The sequence below is a fragment of the Condylura cristata genome, unplaced genomic scaffold, assembly GCF_000260355.1.
Source record: "Condylura cristata isolate star-nosed mole 26May11 unplaced genomic scaffold, ConCri1.0 scaffold00015, whole genome shotgun sequence".
NCBI classification, from domain to species: Eukaryota; Metazoa; Chordata; class Mammalia; order Eulipotyphla; family Talpidae; genus Condylura; species Condylura cristata.
In genome coordinates, this window is record NW_004567116.1 from 24,785,529 (window position 1) to 24,805,256 (window position 19,728).

At 37.0% G+C, this 19,728-nt stretch overlaps 1 protein-coding gene across 2 annotated transcripts in view; it reads right to left on the reverse strand.

The window, feature by feature from the left end:
• The window catches only part of NELL1 (NEL-like 1 (chicken)), a 690,112-nt gene that overhangs the window by 325,658 nt on the left and 344,726 nt on the right, over positions 1-19,728 (reverse strand). The gene's annotated exons all lie outside the window — the stretch shown is intronic.

The following is a 19,728-nucleotide window of genomic DNA, read 5'->3' on the forward strand; positions in this document are numbered from 1 at the left end:
TCCCCCTGTGGACTTGCTTGAATATTTGTTTGTCTTCTTTTCCCTGTTGTGTATTTTCTGATACTTTCTATTCGCTGAGATACGGTGTTGCTGTTATGTTTTCCTTTTTTAATAAATGTTTCCTTGTTCAGAATATAAGTTCCTTGATTTGGTCTGTCTTATATCCTGCAATACATCTAACACCAAAAACATAATCCAGTACACAGCTGTTACTCAAATATTTGCTAAATTAATAATTGATACAAACATCACCGAGATCTATTTTTCAACTCCTTAAATCTATCAAGCTGATAATAAAGCTCTAAATGTCTTGTTCAAGGTCATATAGATAAGTGACAACCCACATTCTAGCCACAGCAGCAGAGTAGGGGTTCAGTTGTTAGAAACTGGTAACAATTTATAAGGATTCAGGCATGAAAATGGAACACTGAGCTCAGTTAACCAAAAACTGGTATTTTCAAAAGTTAAAAGCTGTGTCTCAAATATTTTACTTCAAGCCCACACAACCAAAGTAAAGTAGATAGAGTAACTGAGGGTAAAAGAAAGTAAATTATTTATTGAAGAACCGCAACAGAACAGGTCTTATATAATATGTACTTACATATTTTATTTGTTGATTACTATGCATTATGTTTCTACTAAAGATTTCACATTCAGTAATTGACTTAACTCTCACACCATTTCTCATAACAGGTACTTCTAACTTCATGGTTTGTATTTGCAAATATGGACCTTGATGGGGAAAGATGATCAGCTGCAGCTCACATCAGTTGTGGAGCTATGATGCAAATTAATGTGTTTTGGTTCCAAGCCTGGAGCCATCTCCACCATGTGCCCTACACTTAGATGGTAAATCAACAAATGCTTCTGCAATTGCTTTCATCCCTTTTTGAATATCTCGGCTGCACCAGATATTAGTTTGATCCTTTACTAGTTAACACATATAGGACCTGTCTACCCATTTCTAATAAGTATAATTACCATCATACTTATGAAAACTTATTTTCTTTCCTTCACACTATTCAGGCGATCTACAAAGAGATTACTTTTATAAAAGCTACAAATAGTTTACTCATCTGATTAATATACTGCTAGTGTTATCAAAGTGCTTGTTGAATTTTATTGGCAACAATAAAGGTGACAGTGGGCTCCCCCCTCTTTAAGAGGTACTGTGATGACTTGTTAAATAAGTGGGAAACAAAATAATTTAAATAGGTATATTAATGACAAGAACAGCTAATGTGTTGAGCACATGTCATGTACTATACGATAGGTAGAGTGTTTGCATTCAATGTTATTTTTTTACTTCTCAACACCACCCTGTAAAACTAAAATTTTACATATTATATATGAAGATGAGAAATCAAACTTTCGGGAAATTAAGATATTTATATGGGTTCATTCAGGAAGTAAACCTAGTTCTGGTACTTCAAATCACTAAAACTTCATACATCCCATAATCATGTAATTGGACTTTGTCCAATAACTGGTTATTGTAATTTTCTTCTATTAATAGAATATAACTTTCATCAGTTGAATGTATAGAATTGAAGAAAATTATGTAAGTGAAATAAGTCAAAAGGATAAAGATATATGCCAATTGATTTCATTCATACAGAGAAACAAAACAAAGGAACTGGCAAAACAATCTCTTGAAATATGATTACAGAATTAAGTCTGCCTAACGGGGAGAGGGATGAGGGTAGGAACAAGGAACAAAGGTGTCCCAGTGCCCAAGAGGAAAGGACCATGGATGCTTTGATGGTGGGTAAGGTGTGGGGACATACACCTGAGGAGGTAGGAATTGATTCCACTAAGTAATGGACAGTGTTATGAACCAATCTTAGGCCAATAAAAGTAAGAGTTATTGATTGAATGCAACTATTTTAGGTGAGGCGAACTAAATAGTAGATATTAAAACACAGTAAATGATTGATTGAGACAAGGAAGGGGCAACACTCATATCTTGGATTGTAAAATGCCCCCTATTTTGTTGGCAGTGTTTCCATATCTCTGTGGCAAGAAAGAAACTCAAATCCCTGGGAGACAATCTCAGGGTCACAGCAGCCCTCAGAGTAGGCCAGAGCTCATAGATCCCGGCCCATGATTGCAAACTAGATGCAATCAGTAGCCTAGGTGTTTGAGTGGCAGATCTTGTTGCAAGATTACTACTGATGCAGTAAATTATTTTTGTAGACTGACATATTTATTACTATTTCATAAAACAAAACAACCTCCCAAAGTCTTTGTTTTCTAGTAGCTCTGAGCCTCATATCACATTCACAGATGAGATTTTCTTAGAGGCACTAGAAGGGCTATCCTCTTGACTGTGTATTCCAATTTTTATAAGATGAGAACTTAATACAGACATACTTGCTATGGTTGACTTATCTTGCTCCTCTTAGGAAGCTCATTCTTCCACAGTATTTTAATCGATAATCAACTCACCAGGGCATACTCATATGGTGAGACATACTCAATGTTTTTACCAGGAGCTGCTTACTCTGAACAGGCTGGAACCTGAAAGAGGTACATTGGTCAAAATCAAACCCATGTCACAGATGCCACAGATCTGAAGTTCAAGAACTCAAGAGTCTTTACTGAGTATTCATCACTTCATCTTTTGCTTCCATTTCATTGTGTACGTTCAAATATTAGAATTTTATTATTTGGTCCAACTGCCCCTTTCCAATCACCTATGCTTGGGATTTTTTACCAGTAGTGACGTCCATCTTGATCATATCCACTGAGTTAAGAGAAGCATTGGTTAAATGCTCTGCCCCCAGATAGTAATATTTCCCAGCGCATCAGATACTTATATGACTTGGATTCAACACAATAGAGAAAAGACTTCAGCCTTAAAATGCAGTACATCAAAAGTGGGCTGAATCTCATATACTATGAGAAGATCTGCTTCCTGTTGGAAGGGGCCTAACAGTGTACTGACCACCATGAAATGTTGCAGAATATAAATCTCAAGGATGGCATAGCTGAGAAACTGGAAGGTGCCAAGAAAGGTGAGTTTGCACTGAAACCTAATGGGGACGGTGCTGCCATTTCTCAGGGTTCCAGATATGAACACACAGATGTAGTGACATACAAGAGTATGACCCTTGGGAGACGGGGCTCCATTCTTCAACCTTCTCCTTAGATCAGATCACATCAACTTTTAGAAATTCATGGAAAAAAAAAAAAAAAGAAAGAAAGAAAAGCTAAGAGGAGACTCAGGTTGAACTGTCCTAAAAGCAAGATAACCTCAAGAGACAGCTGGCAGCCAGGCCCATGAGTCAGCAGCAGAGAAGGACATGGCAGGGCGTACCAGTGAGCAGTGCCCTCAAATGAAACACAAAACTGTGCAAAAAGGCTGCCGATACCACAGAACAGATGCCCTAACTGAACACCAAGGAAGCTGGCATCTCTAAAAATGTCTTGAATAAGAGCACAGGGATGCTCTTCCATCACTTTATCCCCAACACTTAAAGGTGATCCTCAACACAGGTAACACTAAATATTTGCTATTGAAGCAGGTGATAACTAAAATTTTCAAAACCATGTGCGTGGAAACAAAGAAGCACAGCAACTTTTGGTAAGTGACTCCCTCCCTCGCCAGAGCTCTCCTGGCCAGTGAAGTGGGAACATGGTCTCCTGTGGACACAGGTGCTGGGACTTTCTCTCTCCACGTTTTGACTCTTGACCACCCTTCCCCAGTCTCTCTGCACTGTCCCAATAGCAATAAATACCTGTTTCACAGCTCCTAACTACTAATACAAAGTAACTTTCATAGTTCTTCTCAGCCTAAATTACTGCTTTTGCTGTGGCCATCTTAGTCATTTACAAGCATAGACTTTTCAGAGATGTTAAAACAGAACCAAACAAAGGAGGAAAATTTGATAAAGCATTTTTCTAAAGTCAAAATGTAGTAATAATCAAAGCTGAGATTTGAATGCAGAGCTTCTGATATTTAGTGTCTACTCTTTTCACAATCCCCCAAAAGTTCTTCTCATCCCTCCTGTACCCCAATACAGGCCAGCCCAAGAGGAACATGATACCACATGCATCTGTGTTGGCACCTAGGCTCTCTGGGTGCCAGTTTAAACAAAGAACAGGGAGAGCGCTGTGGGCTGGGGGATGACATTCGCCAACAAGTGTTCACAAGCAACTACAAAACTCAGCATGAAAAGGACTTCAAAGGGCAACCCAGCTGTCCATCCTGAACCTGTGCCCCCAGTTCTCCTTCAGAGAAATCTCCTGATGCGCAAAGAAAGGCTCTTTGATCACTTGTATGATAATTCCAAGTCACAAGTCAATAGCAGTTAATAAAACATCATCATGGTCTGAGTCAATATGTAAAAGTTACATGAAATATTCAGTGAAACAAACATGACCAAAGAAAGGGTATGTCAAAATGATGTTTCATACGTTCTTTAGAAACATCAGTTAAAAAGGTTTAAATATAAAACAAAAAGGAAATTTTAAAAAGAAAATGTCTACAGAACAAACAAAATTGCAAGCAACTGCAATGCTCCAAATGATTATAGATGAGCATTTAAGCAAAGAACAAAGTGCCTCTCTGTGGCACTCACTATGGATAAAGAGATAAAAGGCCATGGCTCTTGACTTCAAAGAGGTAAGAGCTTAATGGGAACTCAGAGAGTCAATTTATAATCTGATATTCTCCCGTTAGAGATGATGAATCCGAGACCCTAAGAGGTGAAATAATTTCCCCATGGCATGTACCGTGTTAGCCTGTATTAAAATAAATCTTTCTAGGGACCAATACCAAATAGTTCCCTCTCTGCCCCATTCCCTCTAGCAAACTAATTACCAGCATTCATTGTTGACCCAAATTATCTGCTAATCATCTGGATAATAACATTGTTTCTAAATACAAATCAGTCAAACAATTATATTTATGACCTCTAGAAACCAGTTTCTAAATATATAATATATATTATACATATATATGTGTATATATTATATATTATATCTACATAATACCTATGTATGTACATATATGTGTGCATACATTATACATATATGTATATATGTGTGCATATGTATATAGTATATACATACATGTGTATCCATGCACATATGTTGTACATATATTACACGTGTGTTATGCATGTGTGTTATATATACACACACGTGTGTGTGATGTATGTAAAACGTGGCATATGTCATTACTCTCATCAAACTCATTTACAAGGTGGACAAGGGGTCACAATCCTTAGCTAAGCATATATATTTTAGTTTGCAGGAGAAAAACATCCGCACTTGAGACATCCCGCCGTCATCCTCCTCTGCCAGCAGGCACCGCATTCCTGAGGCTCAGTGTGGTTCTGTAGCCCATGGCCACTTGGGTCTCAAGACAATTACCTGATGTCATTAAATGTTCTCAGATAATCTTTCCTTCCGAGAAGCAGCACAGCCCACCAACGCCCACTAGTTTTACCCTGCACCTACTGCTGAGCAGCACACTTAGGGTCCTTGACAACACAACCTTAGCTCTGTGTATTTCCTGCAAACAGTCCTCACCTTTATTCCAACTACAAGAACAAAGCCAATTGATCGCAAAGCCCCGAAGAACATACTGCCAAGCAAGAAATACAAAATACTGACCTTTGTGCAAAAGTCTGCATGTGTTTGGGGACCAGCTGCATAATGCATTTGTCCTCTGCATTAAAAAGTCGGGGCTCTAACAATCTTTTTTTCCCTGAATTATTTATCAGCAGCAGGGAAAAATAGAAAAACCCACAGATGTAAAAAATAAAGGAAAAGGCCAGGTTCTTTCAGCTTCCTCAATGCTTAGAGATACTTTCTGGCCCCGAGACTCAAGTTGCCACATTTACCCTGCAGAATTCAATGTGGAGGTCTTGTTAGCAATAATGGGACATGAACACTGAATTCTGCCATGCTGTGTTCAAAGTGTCCTTGTGGGGCTCTGTTCTTCTTCTAAAAGGGTTATTGTCTAGTAATGACTGGGGCTCACTTTCCATTTATAGGAATAATAGTAACTCCCCATTTATCCAGTGACCTGACTTCTGTCATCTTCAATCCTTAGCAAGTCAGCAAGGCTCTAGAATCTGTGAAAGGAGTCTCTGAGGCATGTAACAGCCATAAGAGCTGGTACTTCATTTCACCAGGGAACAGGATGGCCTGAAGAAGGATAATTGGTGTTTACTAATTTAACAAGCCTTATCTAACCCTGATGACTTAAGACTAACTACCCATCTGTTATCCCTAAAACCGGAACACTGTTACTCCAGGGATCAGCACAGCTTGCTCCCTCACTTATCTCATGCCTTTACTTATATGTCCCTTATCAGAGAGAACTTTCTAGTTCACCCTAAAGCTTTAACACGGTCCACCTACCTCATCCATCCACCTTCCCTCAATTTATTTCTCTCCATAGTTCTTATTTCTAGACTCCATACAACTAGAACCTAAGTTCCATGACAGTAAATTTTCATGTTTTAGTCACTGATAGAGTCCTGACATCTAGAATAATACCTGATAATTAGTAATTTTTTCAGTTGATATTTGTTCAGTGAATAAGTAAATAAAATAAAAGAATAAATCACTATCTGAGCTGAAAAACAAGTCAGTGCCAAATACATGTTAAGGAGAACTTCAGTAAATGTTAGCTCAACATTGACCTAGTCAAAAGAAGAGACTGATCCATACAGCATTATTCCCAGTTTTTAAAAGTTGTCATCAAGTACACATTACATAAAATTTATCATCGCTTCCATTGTTAAGTGTACAGTCTGTTGGTATTAAATAAATTCATAGTGTTGTGCAACCATCCTGACCATCCATCTCCAGAGCTCTTTATTTTGTAAAACTGAACCTAAATACCCATAAAACAATAATTGTCCTCAATCAGTGGTAAATACACGCTATTTTCTGTCTCTATGAATCACACTACTGCAGGGACCTCATACATGCGGAATCAGTATTTGAATTTTTCATTTATCTAATGTTGTCTGTGGTTCATCCACATCAGAGCATATATCAGATTTTCCTTCATTTTTAAGACTGAGAAGTATACTATTTCCTCTCTTCACCACGTATTGCTTATCATCTGCCAAGTGACACTTCGGTTGTTTCTACATTGTAGATACTGTGAATAATATTGCTAGGAACACAGGCATAGAACTATCTCTTCCAACCCTGCTTCCAATTATTTTGGGTATATGTGTCCATAAGAGGAATTGCTTGATCATATAATTTTAAAAGCATTTTAGCAATGTTAAAACACTCCTGTTTTCCAAAGTAGCTAAGCCATTTTACATCCTCACCAACAGCACAGAGAGTTCCAGATTTCTCCATATTCCTACCAAATCTGTTCATTGTTGTATGTCATTTTTGATTTTCAACCTCTCATTTATATATTTATTCGGGTACAGCCACAAATAACAACATATATTAACAAAGAAAATTCAAAAAGGAGAGAAAATAAGATTCAAGGAGTAAAGCTGTAAGAGCACATCCAAGAGAAGAGACTCATAAGGAAAAAAGAGATAAAAAAAGAGATGAAACGAAATACATTATGCCCAAATAGTGAAACCATACATTCCAAACTCCTGCAGCTTTGAGAGGTGAGCATGGAAATGTGGGAGCCCTATTTTGTGACTTTGTGATTGTCTATATCCTAAAAATAGACAGAGAGCACTGCTCTCAAGAGCCCTTCATGGGCTTTACTCCACAACTGTGAGTTGTTAGAGCCTATCCTACAAAACTCAACATTTTGCTCCATGAAAAGCATTGCAAAGTGTATCTTCACTGGCATCCCTCCCCTGCACTGTGAGCACTTGACCTGGGTTGCTGTGACATAATAGTCATTTAAGACACACACACACACACACACACACACACACACACACACACAAAGCACACAGGTGGATACAGGAATTGTTCCCTCACTCCCTTCTCACACTGATTGACAGGAACAGGAACAATATCTTCCTTTGATCAAAGGCACATTTTTAAATGAAACCAAGTTAAATGGACCTCTTAAAGGAGTAAAAAGTTTTCATAATGAGAATATATCTAGCCAATCTAGAAAATCCTCTTTAAAATGTAAAGGACAGGGAATGCAATAAGAAAATAAAAACATGAGAAACCGACTTCACAAGCAGCTCAAGGGATTCACTGGAGCAGGACTGCCTGGTTACAAAGTATTCCCAAGTAAATTCATTGACAGTGGCTTCCTGCATCATCAAGATAGGTGTTAAGATCACGGGGTCTTTGTAGTTTGTAGAAAGCTGATGATAGAATTGGGGTTACCAGAGGGGAGAGGGTGTGACAGGGGCGAGGCAAGCAAACAGGGGAGGGGAATCCAACGCATTGTAGAGGATTATTATGAGCGCTTCGATGTATGAGCCAGTATTTCTAAATCACATATAGTAAATTGTTACCTCAATAAAAAAAATAGTATAAACAATATCACACAGCTCTTGAGGATCCAACTTGCCCCCAAGATGTTTCTTAATAACACCACAGAAACTGCCCTTCCTCTCTGTGAACCCCTAAACATGTGAGTTTTCTGTTTGGGGCTGGTTTGCGCTGTGACTCATGCTTCATCCAAACTGAGGCAAAAACAATGATTGCCATCTGTCCTAACCGAGCAGGGATAAACATGTGCATATGGTAAAGACAAGTGAAGACAGAGGCAACTGGCTGTTAATACTCTAATGCACTAAAAGATACAATAATGCTTCTAGAGCAGAGAATATTTTGTAGTCATAAAACAGTTACATTTTTAAGTAATCTCACCAATTTAGGCAATGTTCATGAAGTCAGTTAAATGGGGGGGGGGACATTAACTAGTAATAGGAGACAGATTTGGGTTTAAAGAACTGAGTAAGAAGATGTACTTCAAAATGTTAATGGAAGTTGTCTCTATAGGGTTAAATTATGTATAGATTTTCTTCTCTTGAGTTTTTAATGCTAATACAACATACACATATTCCTTTTACAATTTGAGAGTCCTTTTTATATAATTTTTGACTTGCTGTATTATTTACACCTCTCTCTGGGTGCTGCAAAATCCCTCTAAGGACCTTTCTGTGAGGAAGCAAACTAGGTCATCCCAAAATATGCCACTCTGGTATGCTGCTTATTTGAATTACAATTACTTAATAATTACAATGAGTAGGACACTTTGACCATCTTTTATATCATGGGAAGAAGATGAATTCTTCTCTGGAAGTCTCCCTTCCTGTAATGGAAGCATAGAAGGCATCCTCATCACCAGAGATACAGAATTTAGGCCTGGAAAGGCTGCATAAACAAAGAGAGCAGGACAAGAGTTGTTAGGATGTGGGGTAAACAGAGACCATGTCTACAACTGATGGGTGCGCAGGCTGGGGTGGTGTCAATGCAGAACAGTAAGGAGGGTCCTCAAAATATGAAAAGTAGACCTACTGTCAAGGATCCACTAAGTCCATTCATCAAACCAAAGAATGCAAAGGGCCAATTCAAAGGGATAGATGCACTCCTAGTTCTCTGCAGCACTATTTGCAATTATTCAGTGATGGAAGCAAGTAAGTACATAAAGAGCAAGGGATACATTACAGACATGGGATACATATACCTAACAGAACACTTTACAGTTTCATAAAATAGACAAAATCTTTCCAATTGTAACAGCCCGGAGAGAAGTGGAGGGGGAGCTGCTAATTAAGAAATGAGAAGGTAAAAGCAAATTCCAATGGTTTCACATATAAGTGGATTATTAAAAAAGAAAGAAAGAAAGAAAAGGTCAAGGAAAACCAAAATAAGCCCTAGAAATACAACTTCAAATTTGAGGCTTGTAGTGGGGAAGGGGAATGGAGTACAAAGTATGGAGTGGACCAATGGCCTGTGGAGAGGACTCTGGTGTGTTGGTGGAGGGTGAGGCATGGCAGCCTAAGTCTGAATAGGTGTGACACCATACTTCTCAACTGTATAAACCAATGTTACATCAACTAAAACAATAAAATTGAGATAACAATGACAATAGTTATTGTCCATTTTCTCTGTGCTCACCTCTTATCTTTACAAATGTTACCTTATTTACCCCTGCAAGATTCTAAAAGGAAAGTGATTCAAGCTGACATTGCTAAGAGATGCCCTGAGTTGGCTGGGACAGGATTAGGTGGATATAACTCAGAGCCCCGTTTTATCACTTATACACACACCACTTCCTGGTCACATTGCAGGTCAATAGCACAAAGAAGGATCTATTTCTCAAGCTCCAGGTACTATATTACTTTTCATTTCTTTTAAACCATCTTCCACCCAACATCAAATTCCAATTTCCTCAGCCACCTTCTTTGTGAAGTACATTCCCTGTATCATCCAGGAATTAATGTTCTCCTTTCCCCCAACACTTACCCAAGCATTTATGGCCCATACCTCACAACTCAGAACTCAGTTATATGTCCTATAAAATTATTCTTCTTAAATGTAGATTTTATGTCCCCCAAAGAGACCATTATCTCTTAGAGGTCAGGAGCCATATCTTACAGAATCACAGAATTAGAAAAGTAGTCATATATATATATACACACATATATATATATACATACACATATATATGTATATATACATACACATATATATGTGTATGTATATATATATAAATCTATAATGTCTGTCTATATAGCTATATACAAAAAGTCGTGCACAAAAATTTAGTATAATTAGCATAATTACTTACTTTAATTACTCCTAAGCTTGAAAGCTTGAGAAAATGCTTTCAAAGATTTGACTATATTCTAACAGATGCTGTCAGTTGCTTATATAATTGTGAATATAAACACACAAACACATGCAGACACATGCACATTTACACAACACACACACATACACACACACCCCTTCTTTCCTTGGTAATAGAATTCAAAATTTGTCCAGATCTAAGTAAACTAAATATTATTAAAGAAGTGAGGTCCTGCCCCAGACTTGAAATAAATCTTGATCCAAGGTAATAGTATTTTCCTGTCTAAAATAAATTTTATGAATAGGTGTGTTAAATAGTTTTGACAAATGAAAACAAACCTGGGGGTGGGGAATGAATTTCTGATAATGTTACACTTGGTATTTTAATGAAAGGTCTCTGGGAAGGGAATCCTATTTTCCCTTCTGACTTTGAAGGAAATGATGCTTGGAGTTTCTTTAACTACCTTGATACTTTCACTGGAACAAGACCAGGTTCTAACTATTATTCTAAAGACAACAAAGAAAAAGGTTGGAATCAATCTGTGTCAGTAATGGTATCATAGAGCATCTGAATAAAATGACTGTAAATTAGAGTGCACTTAATAATTAGAAATTATAATTTAGAGTATATTTGAATTTGAAATTAGAAAAGATTTTTGTTATGTTAAGAATAAATATATTATTTAAGTCAATCAAGTCAGATTTTTAAAATTCTGTCAGCTAAAAATATCTGAACTAATATACCTATGTTGCCTTACTTTATCCTTCAACAAGTTGGTGTAGATATATATGGGATATGGATGAAAAAAATAGAACTTAAAAGTGGTTTTATAACTCATAAATTAAGTGGTTTATAACCAGTACAATTCATACACTAATGTAGACATTGCATGCTTACCAAGAGAATTTAGGTTTTTCATATTAGCCCAAGAACACATAACATATATTCTCAGTTACCTTAAAGAAAATATAATCCAGAGACACGTATCTAGCTCTTAGAGAAGTATAAAAAATGGCCATGCACATGCACTATTCAAGGCCTCAAGTTGGAAAGCTAGCTTACCAGAAATGTCCACTCGCTGTGTTGACCCAAATACGGATAGAAGTGGGTAGAAGACTAACCTCTTCAGAGTCCCTAGTGCTACAGCACCCTTAATCAAAAGCCTTTGTATGAAAGCTTAATTGTGGTTCTAAATGTACAACTCCAACAATAGAGTGTACAGAAATATTAACCAGCCTTTTATGATGAATTTGGGTCAAGGGCAACACAATACATAATAAGTATGTGCACAAACACCCTGGGGATAAGAGCCATCATTCATCCTGACTGTTCCACAGCAGCCAGTGTGGTTCAGATCCTTCACAATAGATGCTGGAATAAAAAATAACTGACAAAGCAGCCAAACACTGGACAATCCTTCACCCTTATGTTCATTACAAAACCTTAAGAGAAATGGCCTTGATATTACCCCTTAGACAAATTTTGTTCAATAAGCCCTAAAATTGTTTTAACACTATGATGATGGCAATAATATTTGATCTTTGTCTTTTCCATTACTAAGTGCAGAAAACAAAATTTTTTCTAGAAAACCGAAGTTCTCACCAATTTTCCATCTATAGCCCCTGGTTAAAGGCACCTCTTAATTTTCCCTGTTTTCTCCATCTGTTTACTGCTTATTTCTCCATGGATAGAAAGCCCCATCCTAAGCATGGACATGGCAAGTTCTATAACTTTCTATGATTTCTTAAATTCAGTTAAGTGATTCTGAGTTTCTATTTTTCTGGGCTATGGGGTTAGTAGAGATGTTGGAGCAAGCAAACAAACCATGCCCAAAAGTTAGTTTCTAAACCATAGCAATGTCTTTACAGAAAATAGTGTATTACACAAGGTGGCCACGAAGGAAGTTAGCAATATGGTTAGCACCCTAAAGAAGCTGGATCCCTAAATGACAGGGATGCTTTGATTATTTAAGGGAAGAAAAATGCGAGACAGAGGAGGAACAGGGCAGTATAAATGACATGAGTCAAGGCGTTTGACTTTTCCATCAGGCTGTTTTCTCAACAATCAGCAGATTTCTGTTTCTGATGCCATTATCAACCTTAGAGTGATACCAAATTTTTAGTAGGAATGCCAAAATGATTGTTTTCCAAGTTCTTGGGACTGCAGTTGGAGCAAGCTAATGATTAATTACAAGGAAGAGGTGGGGGAAAGATCAAACAAAGAATGGACAGAGTTTAATTCCATAATTTTTAAGTCTAGCAGGGGGTTCTTTGTTGCAAAATGGAGGGGGAAAGCTACATTTTCTCAATCATTGGAGAGTTTCCTGCTCCCATCAAGGAGTGTCATGGCCTAGAATAATCTATCGATAAATGAACAAGAATTTGGCAGAGAACAAAGGTTGATCCTTGGCCCATCGAACAGAAGGGTCATTATGGACATATCCCATTAATCTTTCAGGCTCTTGCATTCATTGGAGACTCCAGATCTGTCCTCAAAGGCACACATGCTGAGAGAGATGCTCCACAGCTTTTCTCTTTCTGGTGTTTTAAACATTCCAGAGTGCAGCCTCAAAGGCAGGCCCATCCTCCAGGAACTATTCAAGTATCCACGACTATTACTTCCTGATGCCATGAATCCCACCACCAATTCAAGCGATCCATTTTCTAGTCTGCAGTATAGGAAGTAATTCTCCCTTCAGATTCCCTCCTGACATTCTTTCCATAGTCTAGCTCTCTCTGTTCTAGTAGAGCAATGGCTCTCAACATCGCCCACAACGTGGAACCATCTGGACATTTAAACAAAAGCAATGAAACCAAGTCACAATCCCAGACCAAATAAAAACCACAGTCTCCAAGGGATGGTTCCCAGGCATCAATCTATTTTTTAATGCCCTATGTGATTGTACCATGAGGTGAGGGTTGAAAAAATCCAGCCTAAAGAATCATTCTGCTGTGGGTAAAGTGACATTCCTCCTCTGGAGAAGGAAGAAATAACAGCATCAAGTAACTATTTAAATGTAGAGAATAAAATGAAGGAAATATACAGTCAACTATGTCAAAACAACAGGTAAATGCCTCATAAAGTTCAAGAACTTTTAAGTTAGATTTTAAATAGCCACAGGTAGATGACTTTGACTTCTTATTCAATACAGGAATAAGAGTTTCCTGGATCTCTATTATAGCTTTGCATATATGATCTTGTGATTTATAGTACATATGTTAGGTATATCCTTTTTCTAGCAAATGACTTGTGAAACAGAATTTCAAAGGAATCACAAAATAAAGCTCCCTTTTGTCACGTTAATGACACAATACTATTGTTTTTATTACTGGGGTGATAGATGGATCTCATCTATGGATGGAGCAAGTTGCTAGAGAACCAACCTTGTAACTAAAAGACTGGACCTGTCAGACCCACAGAGTGCTGAAAGAAGTGACAGGAGCAAAAGACTGAGCTAATTCACCAATGGCCAACTATTTTATCAGTCATGCGTATGTACTGAAACCACCTTTAAAAATCCCAAAGAACAGGATCCACAGGGGCCCCAGGTGGTGAACACAGATGATGCGGGAGAGTGGCAAAGAGGGAGGTGAGCAGAAACACCGCATCCCTTCATCTGGATTTTCATCTATATCCTTTATCACACCCTTTAACAATAAATTAGTAATCCAATAGATAACATGTTCTCTGGGGTTTCTAACTCACTCTGGAGAATCAATAGAACTCAAGGAGAGGGATGTAGCTGGTAAGTCAGAAGCACAGGAGAAAACCCTGGCCTTGGAACTGGATCTGAAGTGGGGAAGCGGGGGCAATTTTGAACTGAATACTCAAAGTTGAACTGTAGGACACCCCACTGATATACAGAGTATTTCTTGGTGGTACAAAGAAAACAACACTGGAATTAGTTTACAGAGCCCAAGAAGGTTTTTAATACAGCAGACTTCTCTAACATGAAAGTCTACAGGCTCTTGAATAGAATTCCATTCTCTTAGCTTTATCACCTATTTTGAAACTAAGAGCTATGGAATGAGTAAGGTGTCCCTTTAATGCTATCAGATAGCCAAAAGTAAACAAGAATTAGCATGCCCAAAGCAAGCAATTGCTAAATACCAGTAAGAGACAGACAAACACTGGAAAATTAAACACTGAGCTCTGTCAAGTTGCAGAATGTTCTATTTTTGACTCCATTACACAGGGCATTGCTCAAAGGGAAAATATCAAGTATCTCATATTTGAAAATTTTCTGTTTCATCAACCTTAGAAAGTATTAACTAGAGAACTAGTTTAAAATTTCTAACAGCTCACTTTTTACTCCTAAGTCTTTGAAACTGTTGCTAAACATCTTTTCATTATATGGTACTTAATTTAAGCCATTAAACTAATAGACTATTATATCTAACTATAAATAAGCTTACTTGAAGCATTTCGAATATCTACTTCTTTCAAGTCTTCCTTCCATACCTTTATCAAGAAAATAAAAATCCTTTTAGCAAAGTAATGGAAATCACATGGGATATTTGTTATCTCACTTGCTCCCTTTATTTCTTACCTTTATGGGGAGTTTTTGGCATAAAAATGAATGCTTACCCATTACTGTCAAGTACCTGTCTTATTGCTGCATGCTTTTCTCGTAAATCATGGCTATTCTCCTTTAAAGCTGCCTGAGTAGCTAATGATAATATCTTATCAAAGAACCTAAACATGGAGAGTTTAACTGGGGAAAAGTGAAAGTGAAATACCAGTAAATCAAGCAGGTTGACCATTCCAAAAATCAAAGTGTAGGGTGTAAGAAAAAAAGAAGCCACCCCTCAAACTTCAATTTGTGGACGCCTGTTTCAAAATTCATAGAAGAACAAAGACAACTAAGAGATCTCTTTAAGAAGAAAAATTGTTTTACACTCAGTTACAAATTCCAATGACAAACTCCCTAAGTGTCAAAGGTCAAATGCTTCAGATTTTACCCTTTCCAAGACCAAAGAAGCATTTCCTAGCAAAATACTAAGCCTTACATGTAACACTTGTTCATGCCAGCGAATTCCCAGCCAGCAGGGATAATGATTAGTTTATAGTGCAATTTTAAGTTCTATATAACTATTCCCACTACTGAATTATCAGAATCTTATTACCCCATGAGATAAGATTTTTTGTTTGTGTGCATTGTTTTGGCTTTCTCCAGTAGTATCAAACTCTTTATCTCAGGGGAAAGTTTTCTGAATGGATGTTGTTAGCAGTATAGAATTAGAAAAGCCTATTTTAAGATTGCTTCTTTAGAGCTTGTCAAACACCAATTACCACAGGGGGTTAAACACCCAATATTTACTTGATCTCTACTAAGGCTTTAAAAAGGGACTGATATGGAAAACAATGGGACTTTTTTTTATATATAATAAAAGAGTATTTGAGTTTTCTCATTTGAAGATGTTGCCTCTAACCATGAGCTCTGAACACAGATGACATAGAGGACATCTGTCATTAAAATCACTTATTTTCTAATAACTTAAGACCAATTCCTAATGTTTATGACAGATACTAATCTATAGTGGATATATGAATGAAATAATAAATAAATGACTAAATGAATCACTCAAATTAATGTATCACCAAAGCTAATACAGCATCTAACTGTTGCCTCACTAATTCGAGTTGAGTGGAATTTCTTCAAGATGACTTCACTTCTAAAATATTAGTGTCAGATTAAAGGCACAGAAGAATGAATAAAATGACCCCAACTTTCTTGGAAAGTCAAATGAAAGGTGAAAGAAAATGCTAAATGATTTGGGACAGAGACTAGAATGCTATTTGGAAATAAGGAATGTCAACCAGAAATGCTGTTATCAGGAACTCAGGACAGACAAAGGGTGCTTTCAGGTTTATCAATTTCTGTCAACAAAATGTCTACTGAAAATAAAACTTCTGAAAAGATACCTTACAGGGTAGACATCAGTTATATCCCTCACTTGTTAGTAAAGCAAGTAACCACTTGGGGAAGGAAGCTTTCTTTGATGATAAACAAATGACAGGTTAGAGGTAGGGATGTACTTTCTCATGGTGAGCCAAGGACACAACTGGTCTAACAAGTTTATTTTCAGGAGACCAAGCTACATGTCAGAGATTCAACCTACTTATGAGTGTCTAATGGAGGTTCTTGAATATAGCCTAAAAGGAAATATTTGTCTCTTAACTCTCTTCATTCCCATCCATAATTGCCCACTGCAAAATCCTAATGCAATCTCCTCACTACAGGCTTACATGACTCAATATAATCTAAAAATCCACTCTTGGATCACAAGAATCATTTCAAACACTCAATCCTAGGAATCAGAAACTTAATGCATTCTGTTTGTATGTCCACAATGTCATTCAGGACAACATGCTTTATATTGTAATTGTTTTTAAGGCTATTTTCCACATCACAGTATGAACTACTGCTGGAAAAATGTTCTTTTTATCAAAACTCCTTATGTCAAAGGAAATTTTGTGACACCTATTAAGTATGAATTTGATACATTATTAAGTGGCTATCATTCTAATATTCATCAGCAGCATTCACTAAATATTTCTAGTCCACTAGATTTCTCATCACATGGTAGAATCACATCCCCCCCCCCCTTACAGTTACTGGTGACTAGTTCTAATCAGTGGGTCGTGAGAGGGAGTATGAGATACCATTCCTAGTTAGAACAACTAATGGTTGATCAAGACCCACCAGACTCTCTTTTTTCCATACTGGTGACTAGTAATGTTCACATCAGCTTATATACAAAGTCATTATGACATGAGAGGAATGCTCCTGTTCAGTATTGATAGATATATTGCATGAGCAAAAAATGAAATCTTGTAATTTTAAGTTGTTTGCATCTAGGATTATTTGTTACTGAAGAACATCCTATTTTGACTGCTACAGTGACCAAATAAACATTTTTCAAAAATTCTTATTGATGGCCAGAGTAACTTCTAACTATTCAGACATAAGCCATATTTTATAAATGAGATAGCAAAATAAACACTTAACAGTTTTATTCACTCCATGTAATAAATATTAGTATTCTGTGGTAGGCTATGTTCTAAGTAGCCAAGACAGGACAGTAAAAAAAAGGTTCCTTCTGTCTGTACTTGCATTCTAATGGAAAGACAGTGTTTCCAAAATCATTTATAAATCATAAAATTCCAGATAGTGATAGTCAAATGATTAAAATTAGGTGACAGGACATAAGAAAAAATAGGTGATTAATAATATTAAGACCTCTCAGAGCTTTCTCTGATTATGAGATACAATTGGAAAGTCATTGATGCAACCTTCAAGAGATAAAGTATTCTACATAGGAACAGCAGATCGTGCAAAGGTCCTATGACATAAGAAACTTGTGGAAAGGAGTAAAGGTCAAGGGTCAGAGTGGCTACCTCCTAATGGACGAGGACAGAAATGTTACAAAGTCAGAGAGATAGAATAGATAAAAACTGCATAGAGTTAATATGAAAATGAGTATGAATTTGACATTCCATATTAAGGAGAGTACATAAGAGTTTTAAGCAGCTGTGTAAAATTGTGCTCTGCAACATTTGCTCTAAAATGTGTGAGAATGGCAGTGAACTAGAGCAAAATATCCAGCATGGTGATCATCACAGAAGCCTAGAGGGATGGAAGCAAAGAATATGGACAAAATCAAGACAGGGTATAGAGTCCACATGACCAGTATATACACTGAGAGGGAGGCAGTGGAGAAAAAAGAAATCAAATAAAACCTCTAGCAGGTTTTTTTTTTTTTTTCCCCCTTGACAACCTGAGTAGATGATGCTTTCCTTTGATGAGAAGGGGAAAATAGAAGAGGTGGCAGTTTGCAGGAAGGGAAGGAACCCATGAGTTCTGTCTTGTAACGTTAATATGGAGAGTCTATTACTTATCTACTATGGAAAGATATCAAGGTGACTAAGATTTAGAAGCTCAGTGGAAAGATAAAAGTGGATAAAAATTTAGTAATTGTTGATCTAGAGAAGCTACTAAGTCATAAGATTGAGGGAGGGGATATAGAATGAATACATCATTAAACAGGAGGAAAGGAAGCAGGCTGTGCCCTAATCTTAGGTTTAAAATAAGTCAAGACTTAAATTTACCACCAAGAATAGAACAACAGTCATCTACAACATTACTGATTTATAGATTGTGTTTGGTTACAGGTCCAAAAGTGTTTTGTCCTCTTAAAATATTTACATCTCAGCATGCTATATTTGCAGCAACTCTTTTTTTTTCCTCTAGGAATTTTAGTTATAACTTATGTAAGATAGAGAAATTAGATTTAGTCTTTTGTAAAAATCAAGAAACTCAGCACCAATGTGGTATGACCAGCATGTTAGCTGAAGAATAGCCACCTAAATATTCAGTAATCAAAGGCAAAGGTATTTGGGCATACAAAAATGTTTCTTAAATGTCACTTTTTGAAGTTCTGTAAAGGTCACTCAACATAAAAGACAGGAAGAGTGGCAATATTTTTTGAGTAAAGAATGCAGTTTTTAATATTACAATATCACTAGGACAAAGAGAAAGATGGAGTCAGGGGGAAAGGTAAAACATGACTAAACTGTTTTATTCAAGGAGCTCCTTTTTCATAGGTTCCACATGGATCATTTAAAGACATTTGACCCAAGATAAAACAGACTCAGGATCTTCTACAACCTTTAGCCAATTGTTCGTGTTTCTACTTACATGATTGGAGGTAAAATGGTACCCAACCAAATGTCCACAAAGCAGCACTGCTCACATAGGGGTACTAACCATAGTCCCTGGAGTTCCAGTTTAGTACTGAGACCCCAGCAAAACAAGGAAGAAAAAGAGGGGAAATGACAATAAATTACATCAATCCAAAGTCTCCACCTGCTCCTATATAACCAATCCCTGCCAACCAGGTATTTTAGCTCCCACTTTAAATTTAATTCACATCTTTTCCAAAGGGGGAAAATACAGATTCGCCTCAACTTACAATAGAGTTGATGAATAAATTCCCACCAGGAGTCAAAAACAT